Genomic DNA, 8,996 nt, shown 5'->3' with positions numbered 1-8,996 from the left:
ATTTAGCGCTTTTCTATGTATAGGAAGATGCATGAGTCTGGGCTCACTGAAATCATTCTTTTGATACGCACCTCAGCTATCTGAGGCCAGTATCCTCATATCCTGAGTTTCCTCAGGGCTCACCGTAGGGAGTGGCTGCAGTCTGATGGCTGCTAGATGGCAGGTATTCTTTTCCTTCCTTCGTTCCCTCAGGGCTCACCAGCTCACTCTTGGCAGTGGCTGCAATAGCTGATCACTGTGATATCCTTTGTTTACTGATATGACAGGCAGTCTTCCATTTCTCACACTGAATGTAAATTCTGATATTACTTTAGTACATTCAAGCTTTAGACGATGAAAATATGCATGTAGGATTTATAATACTTCATGTTTTATTAGAGAATGGCAGTCAAATATCTTTTTAGAGCTATCTTAAGTCTATAAAATCAAAGTTACATGCCTCCAATTCATATAATAAAACTTTCAGCATTCAGTATTATGTGAATACTATTACAAATATCCTTCTTACTGTTACTGTTTACATAGATCAGTATCTTTCGTGATCATTTTAATTCCCTCAGCATTAAGTAATTTCCTAAAGCAAGTGGCGAATAGGAGTAAGCAAGAAGCATCTCAGTAAACCTTTGTTCACTGACTGGTTATTTAGTCTCTTCATTTGGAATAGGTGTTTAATAACATTGTGCTGATCATTGTTCCACATGAAGCTGAATCTGGCCTCTGTACCCCGACACCGAATTAAATCTCGGAGACAGAGTTTTGGGTGAAGTAGAAAAGGATAGCTTTATTGCTTTGTCAGGCAAAGGGGGCCACAGGTGGCCAATGACCTCAAAACTGTGTCCCAACCTGGAGGGGACAGTGAGAAGTTTTACATAATGGTTCAAAGAGGGTGTGATCAGCTTGTGGACATTCTTCTGATTGGTTGGTGGTGAGGTAAGTGGGAGTCAGCATCATCAACCTTCTGGTTCCAACTGGTCTGGGGTCTAAGTGCCTGTGGGCAGCATACTGTTAATTTCTCCCACCTGGTGGGAGTTTCAGTATTTGCAAAACAGCTCAATGATGTTGTGATGTGTATCCCTTGATGGGGAACCAGGACCTTGTCCCAAGGCTGCACTATTGTTTCTCTTGACTGTTCCTCTCTTGTCTCCTCATCCCCTCCCTTTCCTAATTAGCAACTGTTGGAACCTGCTCATTGGAACTCAGGGAAGGTCATGGAGGCTGAAATGAAGCAGATTTCCTGTAATCAAGAAATGGGAGACACAGAAAGGCTTTTGTGCCCAGGAGCCCCATAGGGTCCTGTTCAGTATCATACAGAGTCTTAGGTAACTGAAAAGTTGGTCTTAATATTAATCCTGTGCAGAGAGGAATGAGAGGAATCAAAGTGTTGAATAGTGGGCATAGGTGAAATTTTTACAGTTTGCAGAGATGTCTTTATGACTGAAACCCACAACTGTGAAGGAAAAGATGTATTCTGACCATTTGAACAGTAATTATCAGTAATTTCTGTGACCTCTACCTGATTTTCCCATTTCTATTCAAACATGACTAAGAAGAAGGATCCTGGAAGTGCTATTTCCTATGATTTCAGGTGACTCACAATTTGTCTGTGAAGTTCACTGCCTGTGATTGGGACCTCTGACTTGGTTTACAAGTTGCTATTTCAGATTTCTTTTGTTGTGCTTAGTATTGCTCAAATGGGGATGTTGTACTTAATATAACATAAAGCTGCTAAGGACTAATTTTGCTCTTTATTTATTTAAAAAAGTATTTCTTGAGTGTTATAATAAGTACAAGGGATAAAGTAGTTAACATGGGGCTGCCCTTGACCTCAAATAGCTCCCTAGTGGCTCTGGCTTGTTTGCTTTAAAGAGGGCTGCATCTTGGATATGCCTGTGTTGCCTTGCTTTCCGTTTCCTGACATCTACCATTGACCTTCCCCAAATAAATCCCTACATTACCATAGTATTTTGCTTTTTGTTATGATTCACAGTGCTCTTACTATTTACAGCCAATATTTATTGAGCTTTATTCCATGCAAGGCACTGTGTCAAGGTCCTTGGAGGGATCATCTCATTTAGTTCTTACAACAACAGGTACTATTATTTTTTCTATTCAATAGGAAATGGAACAGAACTTTAAAGAGTCTAAGTACATTATTCCAGATTATAATCTGGTGGAGCTGAAACTACTGGTGGAGCTGAAACTATACTACAGTCTCACTCTAGAACTCAACACTTAGTTACTGTGATACACTGTCTCCTACTCACTTTATTTTCTTTACTTATTCTAGTAATTCCTAACTAGGAGAGCTGGGTAAATGGGGGGTTGAATAGGGGAAATGTGTTAATTAGTCTTTTTGAATTATAAGAGGAAATTTCAAAATACACCTCTTAGATCTTCCTCCCCAGAGATTCTGATCTGCCCTTTGCTGGTAGGAGGGACCTGTAATTTGATTTGAAAAAAAATCCGGCAGTAATTTTGCTTCACCCTCTCTGAGAACCATCAGGGAACAGTTAAATTTGCTGCATCCTAGACTGCATACTTCCTACTTCACTCTTCCAGCCATCTGATTTCCAGATGGACTCTTGGCTTGTTTCTGACTTTGATCATTCTTCTTTGTTCTGGGTGTCTGGCTCTGTTTGCTAACCCTACAGTAAATGGGAGCACTGTAGCACCCAGTTTGATCCCTGTCTCCCCTGAGCTACTCCCAAAGAGGCTGCAGGCCTTCAGGTTGGGCTCCTTCATGACTTCTTTCCACCCACAGTATAAAAAGTCTTTTTTCACTTTCAGTATTCCTTTTCTTGGGGCTTTTAAGTAAGTTTTAATAGGAGGTCAGTAATTGCAGCATAACAGATTTAAGGCAAGTGGGTTGCAGACAAAAAGTCCTAGAAGATATATGACCAGAAGTCAATTCCCAATTTGCTGTTTTCAAGTGACCTTTGATCCATGTGAACATTTGATGGGAAAATAGTAAAAAAATAATTATCTGCTGACTTTGAAAATTGTGTAATTTTCTGGAATTATTTAAGTAAACCCAGTAAGCATTTATTCAGTTCTTAATACATAGGGCACTTTTATAGGCTTTACAGATGATATCCAAGTGAGATGTATAAACACTGCTCTTAAGAAGCCTAGAAGGAAGAACACAAATGCAGCTAACAATAATCGAAGGCATGAGACCTGTGGCAGAGGTTTAAAGCCATGCCTGTGGAATCCTTGGAGGCTGTTAACTTTTTTGGTTGTAGGTATCTTGGGATTCAAAGCACAAGCACCACATGCATTACAGCTAAGCCTCATGGGAAAAGTCATTGTTAAACTACAAGGAAGTGAGGCAGAGAGGAATTGGAATTGGAGAGAATAGCAGGGGGAGAGGCTAGAGAGGAAGGGAATGGCCAGTACATGTAGGCTGTTGCGTACCATCTATGTTCAGTATTATCTGTCTTTGGGTTCCAGCCAAACAAGGTGTTTAATTTGTAGAGTTGGTGAATCTGATAGGTACTAGCTCATTTTGATTTTCATTGATCTAGACTTACAGGCACTGGTGGACTCTCTTTTCTCCTAGCTATTCACAGGATTGACTCTGAATATGTTTTCCTGAGAGTGACAGAAATGCACAACCTCTTTTTATTTATTGTTCAGCGAGTCTGTGTGGCTCATACCATTCTATAATAAGTGCAAAATTGTCATCGAGAGAATCAGGACTATAGTTTTCATTGGTCTCACTTATATATTATGCACCAAAAAGGGAAAAGATAGATCCTACCATTAAAAATGATTGCCCTTACTGCTAATTGACATGATCAACTTGTAGTAGTCTAAAAGCTAATTTTTTATAACCAAGTCTGAGGTTCAGCAACACAAAGGTAGTTATTATGCCTCTTATCGTTCTTTAAAATTTACTGCCCCCACTAAATATACTACCACCATATAATTGTTTTCCTTACCTCCATCCCTTCCTCTCCTCTTCACTTGATCCCCTAACTTATATTCCATTATCTCAACCTAAAAAAATAGGGCAAATTGGTTAATCTTTTGTATGAAGTAAAAATCTTCTTCCTAAAATTCCCTTCCTATTTCTTTTCCTGAGGCTTGAGTTATCCCAATCTTGCCATATATTTATGCCCATTAGCTACATTTTCTCAAGGAGACCATTCATTACCCTTGAATAAAGAGTGAAATTTAGGTTTTTCCTTCAGGTGTCAGGAATTCAGGATTCTGTTTGCATCAGTGACTTTGAAATGATTGCAAGTACATAAAGTGCAGTTTATTGCCACTTTAAAAAATATAAGCTGACAAAAGGGGCATGAAGTTACTTATCACACACTATACAGTGAATTACATCTATCTATCCATCCATCTATTCAACAGACGTTAATTGAAGTTCCTTTAACTAGTTTTTTGGAATACAAAGGTGAACACCAATGATAGCTGATCTTCTTTATGTATTGCCCATAACTTATAGTGTCATATTCACAAGAAAATAATTATACAGAATTTATCAGTAACCCTGCTTTCTTTAGAACTTTAGGAATTAGCTACTTAGGGGACAATGAGTTTATACTGGTTGATATTGGTTTCAACTACAAAAGCAACTCATAGATGAGAGAAATCAGTGTGGCCTCTGGTAATTAGGAAAGGATTGGCAGAGAAACTGGGACTATGTAGGAGCCTTGAAAGATGATTAGTACTTAAATAAATGAAGGCAAATGGAAATGTCCATCCAACTATGGGAAGGTTGAGAAATAAATTCCATTCTTCCAATGCCCAGGCTGTTTTCCACGCGTGTGTATCTTTGGTTTCAGTATGACTGACCATGAAGAGCAGGACTGGTTTGAAGCCAACAGTTTTGGTTTTAGGATTCTTGCTTGTGGCCACATTGACAAATTATTCATTTAGCCTTTTATCAGTACTTCTATCAATCAGGTGAACCAAAGATATAGAAACTTACAGAAATCTTCTCATCTAAAGGGCGTCCTGCAGTGTGATCCATTTATCATTTTTATGTGAAGTGAGGGGATGCTCCTTGAAGGCAGAGACTGTTTTTATTTGCTTTAGGTTTTTGCTTAATTTTTTTTTGTTTATAGTAAACATTTAGTTTATAATAGTATATATTCATTAAGTATTCAGTAAATATTGAGGATACTGGGTAGAGGAAGAGGGTAGAGATTGTAATTTCTCATTGCCTCTTAGGAGGTAATTTTATGTAGGTTGAATGGAGTGGGCATGAGAAAACTATGAACCAGCAAAACCTGATTTTGTTGATTAACAAAAGGACACAGTGAGAAATTTTGTTTTCTGAAATCATAGACTGTCAGAAACTTTTCTGTTTGAAGACCATATCAATAAGAATGGAATAGCTCACTTTGCATAAAGGATCTGAGTCACTTTGAGGCAACCTGAATTGCTAACCCATGTTCAGAGCTATATAGATAAGGAGTTTCTAAATAAAACATGCTAAATTTATTTTAACTTTATAGTCTCCAAGGAAACAGAACCTTGAATCCACTTTGCAGTCCAGACAGGATATAAACCTCTTTATACCAAGCCCTTGCTTTGCTTTGAGCCTATCAAAACTCCGTTTCATTTAAATTTTACCTAAACTCCATCCTTTCCAGGAATCCTACAGTAAATAATACTGCTTCTTCCTTTGTTTTATGAGAGTCAGCACACCGTTGCTTTGAAGTGTACTCCTTTGTTGCAGCAAGAAAATAAATCAATCTTTGTTAGAGTATAAATTTGTTCCTATGGTGGTCTTTATAAGATTGGCTTTATTAGATCGTAATACTTTAGATCATGATTTTAGGGAAAAAGGAGACTATTTTTCTCCACCTGCTGAATAGTATTTGTTTCAAAGGTTATTGATCTTCGCTCAGTAATCTTTGTTTCAAAAATACACACACTGCCTCTAATGGAGAAGGTTATTTGATATAAACTAGAGGAACTTTGGGTGAATTGCTAGGAGTGTAGATTTTTGGTCATTACAATGCTTAGGGATGTAAAAAAAAAAATTAGAAAATTTCCCACTGCCACTAAGCAGAGATTTTGTCTCTTTTATTCAGTGGTGTATCCCGAGCACCTAACAATGTCGGGCATGTATTTTGTTCTCAGTATATATTTATTGAATGATACATTCACACAAATGTTTGCTGTGAAGGGCTAGAGGGAATAAGATAATCATACAATTTTAGTCTTGAAGAAATAAAATAGAGGCAATTGTATCACTTTGTCCCTACCTTTTATAACCTGAAACTGTATATGAGCCTTTACCCCCATTCACACTGTCCTCATTTATTATGCCTTCTGGGTTATAATAATTTAGTTACTTACACAATAAAATCAGATTCTCAGCTTGCTATCAAAAGATCTGACTTAACCTTTTCATATTCATATCCTGTTACTCTCTCATTTGAACAAGAAACTGTTGGGTTTTTTTGGTTTTGATTTGTTTTTAAATTCCAACTTGTGGTGACAGTGATTGCTCCCCAGATATTCATGTGCTTCCGTGACACTTATGCCTCCTTTTGGGGCTGGATGACTAGTTTTGGTGGATGGACTTTGTGAACAAATGACATGGATCACTCCCAGGTTAAGGAAGTTAGAAGCTGTTGTACCACCTTCTCTCTCTTTCCCTAAATGATGAACTTGGAGGCTATGTATTGTAAATAGCAAAACTCCAAGATAGATGAGGGCAGCTTGCCTAAATCAGAATTTACGTAAGGGACACGAGTGACAAAACGTTATTGTACTAACGCATTGGAATTATTGTGTGTGTGTTATAGCAGTTAGCATTATGTACTGTGCAAGATACAATTTTTATACTCAAGCTGTTTCGCCAGTCTGGGTTGCCAGATTTCTACATCTCTATCAGAAGTTTTCCTATTTCTCAAGGTCCAAAAATAGTTCTACCAATTTTGAGCAGCCTGCCTAATCGCTCCAAATCAAAGGGGAAGATTGATCTGTTTTCCCTCTGATGACCCACTGAAAGCTAGTCTGCAAAATTTATTTAAAATTAACTGCTTATGGACTAGACAGGATGGCTTGGATTATTTTTACCTCTTTCAGTATAGTTGTAATTTTTTCTCAAGCTTCATTATGAGTTCCTGCATCGTTTACTACATTGTGATCTCCAAAGACCTGGGACAAAATGCTTACAGGCTCCTCCTAGTGATTAATTATATGATAGATTTTTATCTTCTGAACATTCTAACAATGAATTTTGTATTGGAGATGTCCAACATGTTGAGGCATGTAGATATTTTTCTCAGATGATTTTTGAATAAAACTTGCTCCTTTCTAAAGCTATTTTTATTCCAATTTGAGTAAATTGAAATTGACTTCAGGAATTATGTTAAATGGTTACAAATGACGTTAACCATTGCTTCTCTGATGTGGTAATTTAAATGATAATCTAGCGGTAGTCACGAGGGAAAACTGCTGATCTTCAGTGGAACTAAAGATGCCTCTCCTTGACCATGCTAATTCCAGTCTGTGATGAGGCTATCCCATTGCCCACGTTGTCAATATACAAACTGTTATTGAACCAAATTTAGGTCCACTCGCGTTCTCACAGGAAAGCAAATCTACTGACACAGGGTTGTGCTGAAGGGGAAAGTGGAGTGTTTATTGCAGGGTGCCAAGCAAAGAGTCCAGGGCAGCTAGTGCTGAAAGCACCTGAACTCCCTGATGGGTTTCAGGAAAGCATTTTTAAAGGCTGGGTGAGGGAGAGGAGTCACAGGGTGTGTGATCAGCTTGTGCACAGTTCTCTGATTGGTTGATGGTGAGGTAACAGGGCCCTGTCACATTCAGTCCTCAGGCTCCAGTAGGTCCAGGGAGTACTTGCTCTTGGTCATCAGGTAGTTAATTTCTTCCATTTGGTGGGGATTTCAGCATCTACAGAACAACTCAGGAAATGTGCATCAGATACCATTGTCTAGGTACTTCAGAGAGGAGCTAAAGCAGAGGATATGGGGGGAGGGGTCTGTCCTGGAAAGGCCCCAGAAGGTCTTGCTCAGTTAAAAAACCTCTGGCTGGCACTCGGCCTGTCCAAGTTTTCCCCTGTTTTCATCTCAGATGTTATTCTGTAATTACTCTATGTGCTCTGCCAAGAACCATGTAGAGGACAGGATTATCCAGTCCTAGGGTAAGCTTGCCTCTTAAACTACTAGAAGAGTTGAAATAACAGATGAATAGTTTGAAAATTACATTAAATAAGCTCTTTGCCCTAGATATAAATGTTGAGATACTAAGCCCTTTGAACATTTTTCTGTTTATGAGCTCAGGTTAGTTTGCTATCAGTCTCACCTGGCCCTTTTAAGCTAATTGAGCTGATACAGTTGTTTTAAAATGTTGCCTTCTGAATAGATCAGAAACTTTATAACTGACTCAACAGAAGCCTCCTATCTAGTCTCACACAGAAATAAGCTGAAAGGGAATAGGGGTGCTCCTTTCCATAACTTTGGCCCATCTCTTGAGTACAAAACAATGAAGATCAGACCATGTCTTAGTCTACCCATTACACCCATTATGTTTTGTTTTGTTTTTTTCTCCCCAGCTATAATGAGGTAGGCAAAACACCGATGGAATTCTGTGATAGCCCTCTCAAGGTCAATATGATTGTAGCTGACCAATAATGAGCTTCTCCCTAAGTATATCTGAAAACAAGAATCTTTTTCCAGATTGAATTGTAGAGGCTAAGTTACCTGGAGGTTTATTTCATTTTATACCCTTACTCTGAAAAATCAGGTGTAAGTCAAACTTTATTTGAAATGCTCTAGGGAAGCTGCTGTATAAAGAGACTCTATGTTAATGTTTTTATAGTTTGGATAATCACCATTGCATCAATTGGGAATTTTATAAATTGGCTTCTAAATACAGGGACTGCCTGCAGTGAGTTACCAAGAGTTCCATGACAATTGTATTTCTTTTTTGTACTGATTCTGATATTCATGGACTGACATAAAATACATACCCTCCCTCTCTCCGCAGATTTTCTCTACTGT

The sequence above is a fragment of the Eubalaena glacialis genome, chromosome 1, assembly GCF_028564815.1.
Source record: "Eubalaena glacialis isolate mEubGla1 chromosome 1, mEubGla1.1.hap2.+ XY, whole genome shotgun sequence".
Classification (NCBI taxonomy): Eukaryota; Metazoa; Chordata; class Mammalia; order Artiodactyla; family Balaenidae; genus Eubalaena; species Eubalaena glacialis.
Note: the sequence above shows the minus strand (reverse complement) of the source record.